This window comes from Carcharhinus amblyrhynchos, chromosome 11 (assembly GCF_965287045.1).
Source record: "Carcharhinus amblyrhynchos chromosome 11, sCarAmb.v2.hapA, whole genome shotgun sequence".
In the NCBI taxonomy this organism is placed as follows: domain Eukaryota; kingdom Metazoa; phylum Chordata; class Chondrichthyes; order Carcharhiniformes; family Carcharhinidae; genus Carcharhinus; species Carcharhinus amblyrhynchos.
In genome coordinates this window covers 1538139-1556929 of record NC_137334.1, presented here as the reverse complement: position 1 = coordinate 1556929, position 18791 = coordinate 1538139, and the positions used below count along the sequence as shown (strand labels likewise).

Sequence of the window (18791 nt, the reverse complement as noted above, 5' to 3'; positions counted from 1 at the left end):
TTGCCTACCAAAAACCTATCTACCCGCATCTTCACTATGAGTAATCAATTTCTTCACTATGAGTAATTCTTCACTATGAGTAATCAATTTCTTCACTATGAGTAATTCTTCATTATGAGTAATCAATGATTAAGTGACAGGGTTACAAATCACACACACACCTAAATCACTTTTCATCCAACATTTCAGAAACAGTATCTTAAAAACTACTCTCCTTCCAACAAACTTTAATGACTCTACATGGAAGGGCAACTGAGATATCAGAAGCTGATTTATTTAAAATTTATTTTATTTTAATGAAATATTGAAAAGAACACTGTGATGTAAATTGAACCAAATGCCTGAATTCATGTTGCTATGATTATCTCATTCACAGTTGCCTTCAGACTTAAAGGTATGAAATTATCAAAATGAGTCATTAAACTTAATTTGCTAATCTTGGTCTATGTTTAACCTATTGATAAGAATTGACAATTTTCCCTTTTCACTATATTGGCTTTAGTGAGACCTGAAACACAAACCTTTGGCTGAATTTTTGCCACGGCTCAGGTAGTAAGAGACTGGGGGTGCGATCTTACTGCCTGTTCACGCCACGCTTCAGCTGTTACAAGGTTGGAGAATCTGGTGGCCAGCCAAATCTCCATTCACTGCAGCAGGATGGGAAAACCCTACCGGGGTGAACAGTGGTAAGATTCCAGCCCACCTGTTTATCCTTGCCCGATATGTATGCTGACAAATTTCTGCTATCATTTTACAAATCTTCTCTGCACTCCCCATAATGTCTCTATTTCCTCTTTATATTACAGCAACCAAATCTGCAAGCTATACTTCAATGTGTGATCTAAACCAAAGTCTGATACGGGTTCAGCATAACTTCAACTTTTCAATTTTTTCACTCTATAAAGACCATATCCTCCCCCCCACTTATTGCAGATGTCGCTATCATGGGTGTGTTCAGATGTTCACGTATTGTCTGCTTTCATTTCACCAGTGTTTGGCTGTTTTTGTATCAGATCCAATATTGGCGATGCTTTGTCAGTAATGTTCATTTGCTTGTGGAAGGCATGCTGTACAGCATCATCTCATTTTTGACTCTTGGTCGTGTGACATAGAGGCAGAGGTGTTCTCCCAAGTTGTACGCATGATTGAAAGGTAGGAGGACAGAACTCTGAAGGGGTGATAGGTCCTTGAACTCCATCTGCCAGAGCTTCCATTCTATGGCCCATACTATAAGGGAGAGTGCATTTCTGTCTGGCAGCCACACTTGTGACTTCCTGCTTACGTCAAATCAGGTGAGCAATAGGCATGAGCACCTTGCCACCTTAAGTCTATGAGACTCTGGCCCTCTCAGCCAAAATAATATTCTGGTGCTCAAACCTATAGGCCTGAGCATCTCTCATCAACTAATTCTCTGTTGCTGCAGCCACACAGCTCTATTTTCAGTACAGAAATCAGTACTGTGCATTCTCTCAGGTAACCACAGTCACAAATGCTAATTCCAAATGGTCACATGGTGGACCATGGGTTCATTGAGCATGATGGGGAGCCGCCAGTCTTTGCTTCGCACAATATCGACGGGAGAAATGGGGTATGAGCGATAGATTACTGAAGCTTAAACGTGCTTTATATTGGAAACTACCTTGAGAGCTTCATGGTGTCACATATTGTCAGGGCCAGCGCTGTCCATGGGCCACAATCTCTGTATTAAATAGGCGGCAAGTTAGTGCCTAACACACAATTATTCGAATGCTGTAATCCTTGGATGGTCCACATCCATTCTACAATGGGAACAAATGCAGGCTGGCATCCCTGGCACCTTAGATGGCAACATGTCCTCCTTCAGACAGCACCTCATCTCACGAGGGAGCATGTCTCAGCTTCAACATCTTCCAAAAAAAAATCAATTCTCTTACCATGTTTCGGACGGTGCTCACAGTATTCACTGACAGACTTCATAACTGATTCTCATTTGAAGTGTATAGTTGAAATGATAACAGTCAAAAGCTCATGTTCATGTTGGTTCCTCATGTCGGTCCCTTGTCCAAGAGGATGCTCATTCCATCTCAATGTTCTCCTGTAATCTGGTGACTACGGGGCCCTCCCGTCTCGGGCTGGCCTCTCAACAATGGCCCCTTCATTGGCCATATTGGTTTCCTCAAATTCATTGTTGTCATTCTTTTTAAGATCATCCTCATCGGAGGAGACATTCAGCTCCTCTATCTGGTTATCTGGCTAGCCGTCCCCCTTTTGCAGTTCTAGGTTACGTAGTGTGCAGCAAGTCACAATGACCTGTGACACCCTCTGGTGAGTGATCCACCAGCCATCAGAATCGCATCCCTATGGTGTGCTTGACCAATGTCTCTGTAGTGGTATGAGCCTTGTACAAACACTCTGCAGGTGCCAGCGCTGGTATCTGTATGGTTCTGCAAAGACGTTCGCGATCTACAATCGGTTCAAGATACATGAGTTGTGGAGGCTTCCTGGATATCTGATGTAAACCTGTAAAACTTTACTTGTTATGATTGCATACCAGCTGAATATTGAATGAGTGGAAGTCTTTCCTGGAACACTTGTTGCCAGGGAGCCTTGATTGCCACATGAGTGCGGTCAATAGCACCCGTGGAAACCTGGAAATCTCTGTGAAAGCCATTTTGATGTGCTTGATCTCTGAGGTTAATGTAAATGTGGGCCTTAGCAAAAGCTGACTTGACGAATACCTGGGCGTGCAGATGCCCGAGAGATCCCACAGTCCTCAGTCAAACCCTGGAAGGAACCAAATGGCATAGAAGGTGAGTGCGGCTGTTACTGTCACAATCACTAGAAATGGGACACCCTCTCAATCCCTGCCAGTTCACGGAGAGAGCAGCAAATGGGAGTTATCAGGTCTCTGAACATGCGGAGGAGTCAACGACACTGGTTCTCCATCACTTACAGATAAGACAGGCGATGTCTGTATATCCTGGCTCTAGATAGGCACTTACACATTACATTTCTTCTATCCACATCCTCTACATTTGGAAGGGGCCCTGCTGGTCCTTGGTCTGGAAGGTTCGATTTTGCTCCATCCTTTGGTGAACCAGCCTCCTATAGTTGAAATCCTCTCCTTCTTCATTCCTGTCTGCAATTACACAATGAATCCTGGCTCCATTTTCCTGATGGCTTCCTCTCTGCAGTATTAGTGATAACCTTGCAAGGGACAGCACTCACTTGCAAAAACTAATCTTTCTGTCAATGACTCTGTGGGTCCATGGCCCTAGTTCTGGTGTCACTAACTACTCACCACCAAAATGATCTGCAATGTGGGGCCCGCACCAAGGTGCTCCCCCTCCCATCTAATCATGAGCCACTGCTGTGTGATTGCATTGGCCAGGTGCCTGGATGTGCTGAGCCCAGGTATTGGCATCCTCATACACAGCACTGGAACAAAACAATGTTTGGAAAATACACGAGCATCAATTTTTAAACAGATTGCCCAACACATTGAAGGCTGTCTGAGATTTGTCTTCTGGAAACCGTCTGTGCCACTACTGCAACATGCTTCAAGAGCTTATCTAGGTGTCCAAGTACACTTAACTCCAGCAAACAGGGTTTGTTCTCATTCTACATTTTCTCTGTGCAGTTGCGGCAGGTATAAAGATGTGTTTGTGTGAGGTCTCACTGTCTAGCCAGCTTCCCTGTGCAGGTAATGGGACTCCCAGCTGTCCCCCCACCCCACCCCACCCCACCCAACCGCTTTCATTGCTGAAGAAATGAGTATAGGGATTACCTTCCTTCATAGACCTCTTAACCCTTCCCCTATAATCCCTTGATCACATTACTTTTCTGGTGCATATCCATTAGTTAACCCATGGACATTGGGGTGGAGGTGTCTTTGTCCCATGTCCACCTCAGCCCTCAACATCACGGGGCCACTTGTACTGTTAAATATGATTCCCCACACACACCCTGGGATTTTCTCTCTGTTGCCAAGCAAGCCCTCATCCTGGAGTCATTGAAAAATCATCTTCACCTTCCTGCTGGTCTGGTGGATTAATATTTTTGCGTTCGTGCCTCTGAACCAGGTGTGGTGCTGCCAGCGAAGCCTGGCAATGAATCCCCTGAAACAAGATAGAGACCTAGCTTAAATCAGGAGGAACGTCAGGGCTGGTCATCTCAGACCTCTGGTATGCTTCCCTCGCACAAAGTGGGAAATGTGAGCATCTTCTAGCTAACTGGATTTCAGAGCTGCAGCTGAGGGTGGGCTCACTGTGGAGCATCCGCAATGCTGAGCGAGTCACGGATAGTGCATTTAGCAAGGCGCTCACACCTCTGCACAGGCAGAAAGGGAACGGGTGACCACCGCAAACAATAAACGACTAAGGAAGGTAGTGAGGGAGCCCCATGTGGTCAGCCCCTTACCAGATAGATATACTATTTTTCTACACTGTTGAGGGGGATGGCCTCTCGAGGGAAAGCAGCAGCAGATTCACAACACTGAGTGGCTCTGCTGCTCAGAGGGATGGGAGGAAAATGAATGGTGGGGCTATAGTAATAGGGGATTCAATTGTTAGGACCATAGGTGGGTGGAGGGGCAGGGGCAGGAGTGGGGAAGGGGGAGGCGGAAGTAGAATTCCGGTCAGCAGGCACTTCCTGATTCCGGAGGAGCAGGGGTTTCACAATCCAAGGTGAGGGGGATGATTCCAGAGACAGGAGGGGTTATAATTAGATGCAAATCTACCTTCCTGATGTTTAGCAGTGGCAGGAAAAAAAGAGAATCGCAAACTGGTTTTATGATTGCATAAACCAATACCTGCAATCTCACAAGATTTTCCACCCAGCATGATGTCTACAGCAAACAGGAGCGGAAAATCCAGTCCATGTGTGTGTAACGACAAGGAGAATACAAGACCCTGATCCCTTTCTTTCTCTCTCCATGTATTCTGCAAGATTGCCCTGTCAAACACCACGGGCAGCATCTTTAACATTAAAGAAGCAGATGATTCCAGAAGAAGAGATTGAAATTGTCCATCAATATTTAAAATGGTCTCAACACAAAATCTGGAAGAGCATCAAACGCAGCCTGAAACCATCCAAGTTATCGACCTAAAGGAATCATACATGACTGGCCATCTTTTGAAATTCATAAACCATTTAGCTACCCTCCCTCTGATACAGTTCCTTGTCAGGATGATGTGTGGCTTGGAGGGAAACTCGGTAGTTGATAGTGATTCCATGCATCAGTTGCCTTTGTCCTTTCAGTTGGAGGTCACTGATTTGTTACTGAAGGGGTCTTTGCGAGTTGCTGCAGTGCACACAGCTACTATTGTCTGCCCAGTGGTGGAGGGGTCAATGTTTGAGGTGGTGGGTGGGGTGCCAAACTGAGCGGATTACTTTGTCCTGGACGGTGTTGAACTTCTTGGGCATTGCTGGAGCTTCACTCATCCAAACAAATGGAGAATATTCCATCACACTTCCCACTTGTAGACGATGGACAGACTTTGGGGGGTCAGTAATTGAGTTGTTCAGTGCACAATTCCCAGCTGCTGACTCTGTAACCACAGTGTTTATAGGGCTGGTCCAGTTAAGTTTCTGGTTAATGATAACATTCTATACTAATGCCATTGCATAACAAGGGGAAATGATGAGATTTGCTGCCTTTTGTGTATACAGGACACACCTGGGCACGTTTCTACAACGTTGAGTAGATGCCAGTGTTGTAGCTGTACTGGCTAGAGGCTAGACATGCAAGTAGTTCTGGAGCACTAGCATTCAGTACTATTACTGTCATGTTAGAATAATAGAACAGTACAGCACAGTACAGGCCCTTCAGCCCTCGGTGTTGTGCCGAGCTATGTCCGAACCCAAGATCAAGCTATCCCACTCCCTATCATTCTGGTGTGCTCCATGTACCTATCCAATAACCACTTGAAAGTTCCTAAAGTGTCCGACTCCACTATCACAGCAGGCAGTGCATTCCACACCCCAACCACTCTCTGAGTAAAGACCCTACCTCGATCATCCCTACTATATCTCCCACCATGAACCTTATAGTTATGCCCCCTAGTAACAGCTACATCCACCCGAGGAAATAGTCTCTGTATGTCCACTCTATCTATCCACCTCATCATCTTATAAACCTCTATTAAGTCTCCTCTCATCCTCCTCCGCTCTAAAGAGAAAAGCCCCAGCTCCCTCAACCTTTCCTCATAAGACCTACCCTCCAAACCAGGCAGCATCCTGGTAAATCTCCTCTGCACTCTCTCCAATGCTTCCACATCCTTCTTATAGTGAGGTGACCAGAACTACACACAATATTCCAAATGTGGTCTCACCAAAGTCCGGTATAGTTGCAGCATAACCCCACGGCTCTTAAACTCAAACCCCCTGTTAATAAATGCTAACACACTATAAGCCTTCTTCACGGCTCTATCCACTTGAGTGGCAACCTTCAGAGATCTGTGGATATGAACCTCAAGATCTCTGTTCCTCCACATTCCTCAGAACCCTGCCATTGACCCTGTAATCTGCATTCAAATTTGTCCTACCAAAATGAATCACCTCGCACTTATCAGGGTTAAACTCCATCTGCCACTTTTCGGCCCAGCTCTGCATCCTATCAATGTTGTCAAGCTTATAGACTTTGCATATCCAGCGTCTTCAGCCATTTTTTGATATCCTGTGAAGTGAATCGAATTGGCTGAAGATTGGCATCTGTGATACTGGGGACCTAGTCCAGGGACATTACCATGAAATCACCACCTCCCAGACTGAGCAAATTCATCTCAATCACAAAGACTGTTTCACAGATGAAACAAGTGGCCCACCTTACTATAAGTCAACAATGCTTTGTATGTGTAATCAGAAAATACTTTTTTTAGTGTGCCAAGAATTAATTGGATATAAATGGTTGGAATTCAATAAATAAACATAAGCCACCCCTTAGGAGTACACTAAAAAAATTCCTGGACGATAGATTAAATATATTCATGCAAAAGCATGAGTCAACAATATCCAACATTCCTTCTTTGTTGGAAATATCATATTGAAATGCTCCTCATACTGGCCTCAAAATCACTGTGTACTCCCACCAATATCAGCAAAACCCTGAATTTTATTCACCTTTTAGGCATGAAAGAAAGGCCATCTCTCATACTGCTACTAACTGTGAAGTGTTAACAATCCATACGATGTAGAAACATGAGAATCGTTTTTTTTTCCAAAGGGAGACATCCTGAAAGAAGACATTAGGAGCAAATATAACAGTAGTTTGACATAAACAGTCCATATAACGTCCACTAACCTGGAAAATGGTCTGGAAGATGTTGCAGAATCTAAAAAAGACCAAAAACAATAAGGTATGAACAGCAATATAAAGCTTCACAAATAGTTTTTGAAGACAAAGACTTGCAAAAAACCTACAACATAGAAATAGACCATTTGGCTTAAGCAATCTTTGCCAGTACTCATACCTCATATGAGTGAGCTCCTGCCCATCTAACAATGTCATGTAATCCTGTCCCCTGGAGGCCCTGATTCCTTTTCCTCCAGTCATACAATAAATCTCTCTCTCTCTTAGGCAGTATAAGCTGTGGCTCAGTGAGTAGCATCATTGTCCTGAGTCAGGAGATTATGGATTGAAGCCCTTCTCCTGGACTCGAGTTGAAAAATCAAAGTTAATAGACTAGTGCAGTACTGAGGGAATGTGCTGCACTATTAGATGTGCTATCTTTATGTTGAGATGATAAACTGAAGCTGTCCCTGGCCCTCTTACATGACCATAAAAGATTGCATTGCATTATTTGAAGAGCCTTGAAGTTAGCCTAGATGCGCTGACTCATATTTATCCTTCAGTCCACATCATAATGGCTAGCTTCAACTCACTTGGAAAGTTATTACATTTAACGATAATGGAAGAATGTGAAAACCTTTAGCAGATGTTGCACGGTCAGTCACAGATAAAGATAGTAGGCCATCTGTAACCCACGCATCTCACACTGAGCTGAGCACCACATTGTCAATGTTACTCCAACATAGGGAGCACTTGGTATTAGAACACAGACACACACACACACAAACACACACAGTGCTAATGTGAATGGCAGTAAAATTATTTATTACATTTATCTTAAGGTGATGTTCAGGGTCCATCATTCTCTCCAAATATTTCAACTGGGTATGTTAGCAACATTTTAGTGCAATTAATTTGACATCTCTTTGGAGGCCTACAGTCAAAAATCTAACAAGGTAAAATAACTTGGAATTATATCACACATTTTATGACCTTAGAACATTCCAAAGTGTTTCTTAGCCAATAAACAACTTTTGAACTACAGACACAGTTATAATAGTGGGAAACACCAAGATTGGGGGAAAGGCAAATTGTGCGGAGGGTGTGGAGAGTCTGCAGAAGGATCTAGATAGGCTGGGCGAATGGGCCAGGAAATGGCAAATGGAATTTAATGTTGGCAAGTGTGAGGTGGTCCACTTTGGTAGGAAGAATGGTAGGAAGGACTATTACTTACGTGGCGAAAAACTGCAGCAGGCGACGGTGCAGAGGGACCTCGGGGTCCTTGTGCATGAGTCGCAAAAACCCAGCCTGCAGGTGCAGCAGGTGGTCAGGAAGGCGAATGGGATGCTGGCCTTCATAGCGAGGGGGATTGAATATAAAAGTAGGGAGGTCTTGCTGCAGCTGTATAGGGCATTGGTGAGGCCGCAGCTGGAGTACTGTGTGCAGTTTTGGGCGCCGCACCTGCGCAAGGATATTTTGGCCTTGGAGGGAGTGCAGAGGAGGTTTACTAGGCTGATACCGGAGTTGAGGGGGTTGAGCTATGAGGAGAGGCTGAATAAACTAGGCTTGTACTCGTTAGAGTTTAGAAGAATGAGGGGAGATCTCATTGAGACGTATAAGATGATGAATGGGATGGATAGGATAGAGGTGGAAAGACTCTTCCCGCTCAAAAAAGACAGTAGGACTAGGGGGCACAGCCTCAAGATAAAGGGGAGGCGGTTTAGAACGGAGTTGAGGAGGAACTTCTTCACTCAAAGGGTGGTGAATCTCTGGAATTCTCTGCCCGTTGAAGTGGTGGAGGCTGCCTCGCTAAATATTTTTAAGAAGCGGGTTGATGGGTTTTTGATAAGAGAGGGGATTAAGGGTTATGGGGAGAGGGCGGGAAAGTGGAACTGAGCCACGACAGATCAGCCATGATCTTATTGAATGGCGGGGCAGGCTCGAAGGGCTAGATGGCCTACTCCTGCTCCTATTTCTTATGTTCTTATGTTCTTATATCAATTGCCCACAGCAAGGTCCCACAAATGCCAATGAGTAGATTGCCAAATAATTCCTAGTGATTCTCATTGATGGATAAATATTGGCTGGGATCGTGGGAGAAATCCTCTGCTCTACTTCAGAAAGTGCTCAGGATTGTTTTATATTCACCTAAGAGTTCAAATGGAGCTTCAGTTTAATATGTCAGTTTAATATGACATATTAATTTGATACTTTTTTCTATTTGCTATTTCTAAAAAGGTACAACTACACGAGAATAGGGTAAACTCCACTAAACATACATATATCTTAGAGAGCTCCTTTGTTTTTGAAAGTATGATTTTTCAACTTTCAACTCACTGCAAACGTTACAATTTGAAGTGAGAGAGAGCAAACCGCTTAAAAATGTGAGGCCACGTTCCAAATGAAGGTCAGAAGCCAACAAGTCACACTGAGGGGATTGTTAAAGGAGAAACATTTCCTATAATTCAGGCATCCATCGAAACTCGTAACTGTCTAAGGAAGAGAAGTTAAAAATGTAAAGTTTTGGATATTGAATCGATGCCACAGACAGACTCATCCAAAACCTTTTAGAAATACACAATGGTTGAAATATTTCCAGGCAAGGTTGCCCAGCCTGGAAACAGAGATCGCGACACAAGCGGTGACCAGGAAGTTTGCAGTGGAAACATTAAATGAACCAGTGCAAGCAGGTGGCTTAAGGGTAGTTAGGGATGGGTAATAAATACTGGCCTAGCTTGCAATGTTCAAATTCCATGAAAGAATCAAAAATATCATTTTAAACAGCAATATACTTAAAAACATGTTGTAAACCCTTGACAATTCATATAATTTTTTTTAAAGGTTTAATTTGCATTCTAGAGGACTAATAAAACCTGTTTCTCCTTTCCTGATCTGCTCCTCAGTAGATTTTTATAATACTCTCCCCTCTCTCAGGCACTGTGTATATTTGTGAAGATTTACCCTGATATTTCTGTTGTAATTGTACCTGTTCTTTTAAAAATGACAAGAAAAAGTACCAAAATATTTGTTATGACAAGACACACGCATACAACTAAATGATTCCCACAATGCGTTCAGTATGAAAGGTCTAGCACTTGAATAAAATACACACAGACCTCACAGTTCCCTTATTAATGTCACCTGCTTAAACTGTATAACACTGATATTACTCAGTAACAACAACCAACTTTGATGATTTTATATTTTCATTACAGCCCATTTTTATAATAATTTTATACTAGGCACTGACAATTTAACTTTAATAATTACGATGTTATCTATAACCTCGCTATTAACTTCCCAGATTTAATTTCAGAATTCAGTACATTACCAATTTGAGAGCAAGCCGCCACCAGGATGCAGTTAACTGGTGGAGAAGTAGAAATTTCAAATTGCTGATGAGGAATGGGTGTGTTTGCTGAACGGTGTTGCCGAAGCCCTGCAGTGTCACACTCTGCACTCAGCCTCAAGAGTTCTCTGTCCCGCATCTCCACATCACATGTCACGGCTCAGATCCTGACCCACAGGCTCACAGACTGCAGGCTGGCCGGCGAGAAAACAGTCACATGCAACCCAAGGAATGTTTCAAATGATTTTCCAACCGCATGATGTTGACGCAACCAACTTCTCCCAAAGAATGAACACAGCTTCCAGGGGAACGGCAGAGAGACTGTTTGATATACAGCAGCACTCAGATTGGTATACACAAGGGTAAACACAGTAAGAAATCTCACAACCCCAGGTTAAAGTCCAACAGGTTTGTTTGGTAGCACCAGCTTTTGGAGTCTGAAGCTCCTTCATCAGGTGAGTGAGCAATGGTGTTCACAAACAGCTCACATACAGACACAAACTCAATTTACAAGATAATGATCAGAGTGTGAGTCTTTACAGGTAATCAGGTCTTAGAGGTGCAGACAACGTGAGTGGAGAGAGGGTTAAGTGCAGCTTAAGAGGTGTGTATTGTCTCCAACCAGGACAATTAGTGAGATTTTGTAAGTCCAGGCAAGTCACGGGGGTTACAGACAGTGCGACATGAACCCAAGATCCAGGTTGAGACCGTCCTCATGTGTGCGGAACTTGGCTATCAGCCTCTGTACAGCGACTCTGCGCTGTCGTGTGTCATGAAGGCCGCCTTGGAGAATGCTTACCCGAAGATCAGAGGCTGAATGCCCGTGACCACTGAAGTGTTTGCCAACAGGAAGGGAACAGTCTTGCCTCGTGATTGTCGAGCGATGTTCGTTCATCCGTTGTCATAGTGTCTGCATGGTCTCCCCAGTGTACCATGCCTCGGGATATCCTTTCCTGCAGCGTATAGCTTCTCCACTCTGGGGAAGTACTAGATGACGAAGGGTACTCTGTCCACCATGTCCCATGTTTGTCTTCTGAGGAGATCGGTGCGGTTTTTTGCTGTGGCACAGTCGGAACTGTCGATCGATGAGTTGAGCACCATATCCTGTTCTTACGAGGGCACCTTTCAGCGTCTGGAGGTGTCTGTTGCGATCCTCCTCATCTGAGCAGATCCTGTGTATACGGAGGGCTTGTCTGTACGGGGTGGCTTCTTTAACATGTTTAGGGTGGAAGCTGGAGAAGTGGAGCATTGTGAGGTTATCTGTGGGCTTGCGGTACAGTGAGGTGCTGAGGTGACCGTCCTTAATGGAGATATGTGCGTCCAAGAATGCAACTGATTCTGGGGAATAGTCCATGGTGAGTCTGATGGTGGGATGGAATTTGTTGATATCATCATATCGTTGTTTCAATGATTGTTTGCCATGAGTCCAAAGGAAGAAAATGTCATCGATGTACCTAGTGTATAGCATCGGTTGAAGATCCTGTGCGGTGAAGGGGTCTTGTTCGAATCTGTGCACGAAGATGTTGGCATATTGAGGTGCAAATTTGGTGCCCATGGCTGTTCCATGTGTCTGAATGAAGAACTGGTTGTTGAAGATGAAGACATTGTGATCCAGGATGAAGCAGATGAGTTGTAAAATTGTATCTGGAGATTGGTAGTTGTCGGCGTTGAGTACTGAGACAGTCACAGCAATGCTGTCATTGTGGGGGATGTTGGTGCAGAGCGCTGAGACATCCACTGTGACGAGGAGTGCTCCATCTGTGCTGAGTTTCCGTAGGAAGTCCGTAGCATCACAACAGAAGCTGGGGGTTCTTTGTACAGTGGGTTTCAGGATGCCCTCAACATTGTCGGAGAGGTTCTTGCACAGGGTCCCATTACCTGATACGATGGGATGGCCGGGTGTGTTTGCCTTGTGTATCTTCGGAGGCAGTAGAGATCTCCAATGTGGGGAGTATGTGGGCTGAGAGCACGGAGGTTCGGATCAAAGGCCTGGATCAGTTGAGTTGACGGGTATGTTCTTTGGTTGGATCTGCGGGTAACAGTCTGTAGTGTTCGTGGTTGCTCAGTTGCCGGTACACTTGTTTGCAGTAATCCGTTCTGTTCAGTATGACGATGCCCTCTATATGGTCTGCTGGTTTGATTACAATGTTGCAGTTGGTCTTGACAGCGTGGATGACGTTGTGTTGTGCTTGGGTGACATTCAGGGCTGTCTTATGAGTGCAGCTAATGAATTTGGCATTGATGCACCTCCTGGTGGTTTGGGCAGACAAGTCCAGTCGAGGGCAGTGGTCTTCTGGAGGAGTCCAATTCCACTCTTTCCTCTTTGGTTGTTGCACTGCGGCTCTCTCTGTCGGCTGTTCCAGTTCATTGGCTGTCTCATTGTGTTCACTATTGGCCTCTTGGGGTTTGTGAAGCAGCCTCATTCGCCTGATGAATCCCTCTGTGTCCTCTGTGAGACTGATGGAGTCCATTTCAGTTCGACACCACAAACTGCCGGCTCCAAGTGGAGAGGATCTCCAAGAAGATTGTGCATGTCGACACAGACATCAAGTTTCTACAAAGATGCAAGAAGGCAGACGACATACTGAAAAACGGCCATCTCCACATCACAGTTTGATGGATGCAGACGTACTCAGCTGGGAGTTTGCTGAACATGGGGTTACTCAGAGCTGGGCGTTTGACGCACACAGTGGTACGCAGACCTGCAAGATTCATGTAAGCACGAGTGCCCAGAGCATGGAGTTTGATGTACACAGAGATACTCAAAGTTGGGAGGTTGATGGACATAGGTGTACACAGAGCTGGGAGTTTGGTGTACACAGCAGAACAGTAACAGGAGGTGACTGCCAGAGGTCTGCATCTTAACATGGCTCAGGCCTCACACAGAATTAACAAATGGGCAGCAACTCCCACACCACTAGGGACATCTACAACTTCTACTGTATGTCCATCCTAAGCTTGTGTGGATGGGAGAAACTATTAACAACTGAACTTTAATCACTAGACAATTAAACAAAGACCTCTCCACCCCCACCCCGATCAGAGCCCAGTACCGCCCCTCCCCTCCCCCAACTCCTTGATTGGAGCCAGCGTCACCCTCCACTTTCCCCATGAACATCGGACCCCTTCTCTCCACCCCATCCACCCACTCGATCGATGCTGGCACCCACCACCCCCCAAACGGCCATCCCTGGCATCCCCAGTTCCAAGTCTGACAACACCAAGCCGTATGAGGACATGAATGCGGCTTGGATAGCCAAGTTCCACACATGAGGATGGTCTCAACAGGGATCTTGGGTTCATGTCGCACTATCTGTAACCCCCGTGACTTGCCTGGGTTTGCAAAACCTCACTGTGCTGTCTGGAGACTATACACATCTCTTTAACCTGTGATCAGTGCTCCTTCCACTCACATTGTCGGCCACTTTAAGACTTGAACAGCAGGTTAGGTGTAAAGACTCGCATTCTAATCAGTAATCTGTAAACTGTCTGTGCTTTATATGCTCTGTCTGAGGCCAGAACTCTCCATTCACCTGACGAAGGGGCTAACCTGAAAGTGTGTGAGTCTACTATCAAATAAATCGGTTGGACTGAAACCAGGTGTTGTCAGACTTTTTACTGTGTTTACCCCAGTCCAATGCCGGCATCTCCACATCATCCCCAGTTCCCACAACTGTGGTCCCTCGCCTCACCATTCCCCAACTTTAAACTAAATAGTGTGTGTAGGGGGGAGGGTTCAGTTGTATGGAGAATTAGAAAATCAAAATTAAAGGAGAGGATAGAAGTGCAGGTTAATGGAGCTGAGGGCTCAGGAGAGGTTAGTAAAGTTTCCAGACCATGTAATAGAACAGAGAGTATAGAAGGTGGCAGGAATCTAACCTCACACAGAGCCAAAAAGATGACAAGTATGAGAAGGTAAATGAGCTTGTTGTACACATTGAACTTGGCCAGGACGATGTTGTGGGCATCACAGAGATGTGGCTGCAAGGGAATCAGGACTGGGATCTAAATATCCAAGGATATGTGTCCTATCAGAAGGACAGGCAGATGGGAAAAGGTGGGGGTCCTTGCTATGTTTGTAAGGAATGAAGTTAAATCGATAGCAAGAAGTGATACAGGATCAGAAGGCGTAGTCTCTGTGGGTAGAGATGAGGAATTGCAAAGATAAAAAGACCCTGAAAGCAGTAATCAGGATGTGGGGCAGAAAATAAATCAGGAGATAGAAAAGGCATACAAAAAAAAGCAATATTACAATAATCATGGGGGTTTCGATATGCAAGTGGACTGGGAAAATCAGTTTGCAGGTGCAGCACGTAGTAAAAAGGCAAATGGAATATTAGTATTCATCACAAAAGAACTGGAATATAAAGTAGCAAAGTGAAGTTGTAAGGCTGGAGATACAGATTCCCGAGCAGTGGCTTTCGCACGAGAGCCACTACTCCTGACGGGGGAGAGCTGCGTTGTGAGGCCACCGCATTCCAGACCGTGAGGAGGTGTCCACGGGCGCAGTTGATGCCTTCCGCGCCCGCTGGGCACCGCAGGGGCTGAGGTGCGTTATAGATCCTGACAATCACATTTTGATTTAATGTTTTAAGTTTCCTTTGGACTTTGGTTTTTGTTTGGGCCGTTTCCCCCCCCACTTCCTTTTTGGGGGGCTGCCCCTCTTAATTTGTCCCTAAGTTAATTTGAGTTCATTTTACTCATTTGACACATGAAAAGAACTACCTGAGTCTTAATTGATGGTTATCTCCTTTTATCATTCAGGGAGATCTGGATTTGTTTGTCCTACATTTCCCTCACAGGGGAATATCCCTTGCCTGTGTCTGAACCATTTCTGTTTTGAAGGTAGCCCATTGTTCAGCTCCAGTTTTTCTCACCAACTTTTCATTCCAGTCTAATTGGCCCAGCTCTGTTCTTGCCCTATTGAAGTTGGTTCTCTCCCAGTTAATTATCTTTGACTATTGTCCTTTTCTGTGACCATCCTAAGTATCACGGCACGGTGATCACTCTCTCCTGATTGTTTTCACACTGACACTTAATCTACTTGGTCCACCTCACTTCAAAGAACCAAATCCAACAGTGTAACCTTTCTCTTGACTGAATCCATATGGCTGTCGAAAACTTTACAGAACACGTAGGAATATTTCAGACAGATTAGTGAAGGGACACCAAAAGACAAATTGCTGGAAAATCTCAGCAGGTCTGGCGGCATCTGTAAGGAGGGAAAAGAGCTGACGTTTCGAGTCCAGGTGGACCCTTTGTCAGAATTGATATGGCAATAAAATAGAAAAGTGAAGTGAGCAGGACTCAATTGCCTAGGAACTGGAAACAAGGGAAGAAGGTGGTGATGCCAGGCTGCAGTCCATCTTTGCCCCAGAATAGTGTTCAAACTAAGGAGCCCCTTCAACCTCCATCTCTCACCTGCGACAACCAATCTGAAAAGCTAACTCTTCTTTCTCTCCACAGAATGCCAGCTGAGTATTTCCAGCATTTTCTGTTATTATGATAGCTATTCCTTCAGTGTGTGCTAAGCTTCAGAGATACAGTCTAGAAGGCTAAAAACAGAGATCAGAGTCCCAGTGGGATGAGTGATTGAAGTGGCTGGACACAGACAGGTGCCTGCAGCTGGAAAGACTGTATCAGCTGCAATGAATAGAGCACACTGGTGTGAACAAAATAAATGTGAATTGCAGTCTGACTTGGCAGTGATATAGGAGCAAACCAATGGCCATGTTCTCATAGGACCACAGAATCATCAAAATATAAGGAGCCCTTTTAACTCAGCATGTTTGTGTTGTCTGAATAAGCATTATCCTACATTCCAACCTATAATTTTTATATGTTACAGCACTTCAAGTGCCTGTTCTAATGCCTTTTAAATGCAAAGGCAGTTCTGGCCTCTTTCATTCTTCCAGCTAGTGAGTTAGAACTCAAACTCCTCTGTAATCCTTCCATCAACTACCTTTAATCTACACCCTGGTTATTAACCTCTGTGCTATAGAAATAGATCTTTTCTATCCACTCTATCTAGCTCCCTTATAATTCTGTATGCCTCAATTAAATCTTCTCTTTATCTCCTCTGTTGCAAAGTAAACAATCCCAGCCTATCCAGTCTTTCCTCAGAAACAAAAGTCTTTAATTTTGACAGCATCCTCATAAATCTTGTCTGTAATCTCACTTCCTTTCTGCAATATGATGATCAGAACACGGCACACTCTATAGTTCCAAACTCACTGATGTTTAATACGGTTCTAGCATAATCCCCCTGATCTTCTATTCTATGATTTGATTTGATTTATTATTGTCACATGTATTTTCTGCACACTATACAGACAAAGCATACCGTTCATAGAGAAGGAAATGAGAGAGTGCAGAATGTAGTGTTACGGTCATACCTAGGGTGTAGAGAAAGATCAACTTAATGTCAAAAGTCTGATGGCAGCAGGGAAGAAACTGTTCTTGAGTTGGTTGCACCTCAGGCTTTTGTAGCTTTTTCCCAATGGGAGAAAAGAGTATGTCAGGATGCGTGGGGTCGTTAATTATACTGGCTGCTCTTCCGAGACAGCAGGAAGTGTAGACAGAGTCAATGGATGGGAGGCTGGTTTGCCTGATGGATTGGGCTACACTCATGACCTTTTGTAGTTTCTTGCAGTCACGGACTGAGCAGGAGCCCATATCAAGCTGTGGTACAACCAGCAAGAATGTTTTCTATGGTGCATCGGTAAAGGTTGTTGGGAGTCATAGCTGACATGCCAAATTTCCTTAGTTTTCTGAGAAAGTAGGGGCATTGGTGGGCTTTCTTAACTATCGTGTCAGCATGGGGGGGACCAGGACAGGTTGTTGGTGATCTGGACACCTAAAAACCTGAAGTTTTCAACCATTTCCGCTTCAAACCCATTGATGTAGACAGAGGCATGTTCTCCATTACACTTTGTGAAGTTGATGACAATCTCCTTCATTATGTTGACATTGAGGGAGAGATTATTGTCGTCGCACCAGTTTACTAGATTTCCTATCTCATTTCTGTACTCTATCGTTGTTTGAGATGCGATTCACTACGGTGGTGTCATCAGCAAACGTGAAAGTTGTGTTGGAGTGGAATTTGACCACACGGTCCTGGGTGTATAAGGAGTATAGTAGGGGACTGATAATCGTGGAGGAGGTGTTGCCTATTCTTACTGACTGTGCTCAGTGGGTTAGGAAGTTCAGGATCCAGTGACAGAGGGAGGTGCCGAGGCCCAGGCCATGGAGTTTGGAGATGAGTTTTGTAAGAATAATGGTGTTGAAGGCTGAGCTGTAGTCAATAAATAAGAGTGTGGCATAGGTGTCTTTGTTATCTAGGTGTCCCAGGGTTGAGTGCAGGGCTAAGGAGATGTTCTCTGTTGTGGACCTGCTGCGGCAGTAGGCAAACCCTAGAATCTAGAATCCCTACAGTATAGAAAGAGGCCATTCAACCCATCAGGTCTGCACCGACCACAATCCCACCCAGGCCCTACCCCCATATGTGTATGCACTCATTCCTTTAACCTATGTATCTCAGGACACTAAGGTAAATTTTAGCATGGCAATCCACCTAACCCACACATCTTTGGACTGTGGGAGGAAACCGACGCACCCAGAGGAAACCTGCATGGACATGAGGAGAACATGCAAACTCCACACAGCCAGTGACCCAAGCCGGGAATCGAACCCAGGTCCCTGGAGCTGTAAAGCAGCAGTGCTAACCACTGTGCTGCCATGCCACCCCTGAACTGTAGTGGATCCAGACAATCTGGGAGGCTGGAACTGATTTGTGTCATGACTAACCTTTTGAACCTCATAATGATGGATGTCAGAGCCACCAGACGATAGTCATGTTTCATTGAACGAAGGGAAGTATCCGTAGGCTTTCTTAACCACATTATCTACCTCACCTTCTGGGATCTATGGACATGATATCTCAAATTCTCAAATGTCCCACCATTTACTGTGTACTTTCTTGCCTTGTCTGCTTTCCCAAATGCATAATCTTACATTTCTCTGGATTGAATCCAATTTACCATTCTACTGCATAGGTGGGAGGCTTGATAGGGTAGGAACTGAAATATGGGGAATCTAACACATGGGGACACAGACTCAGGGTAAGGGATCAATCATTTAGGACTGAGATGAGGGGAAATTTCTTAATTCAGAGGT

General features: G+C 44.7%; 1 protein-coding gene across 4 annotated transcripts in view; it reads right to left on the bottom strand.

The window, feature by feature from the left end:
* The window catches only part of LOC145349817 (melanophilin-like), a 137172-nt gene that overhangs the window by 102031 nt on the left and 16350 nt on the right, over positions 1-18791 (bottom strand). For 3 of the 4 annotated variants that reach the window (XM_080198369.1, XM_080198371.1, XM_080198372.1), the window contains exons 1-2: positions 10599-10754; positions 7280-7310 (exon numbers count right to left, since the gene is read on the bottom strand). The gene's annotated coding sequence lies outside the window, so the exon portion shown is untranslated. Of the gene's footprint in view, positions 1-7279; positions 7311-10598; positions 10755-18791 lie in introns of those variants that run through there. The other variant, XM_080198370.1, reaches the window with a different exon arrangement.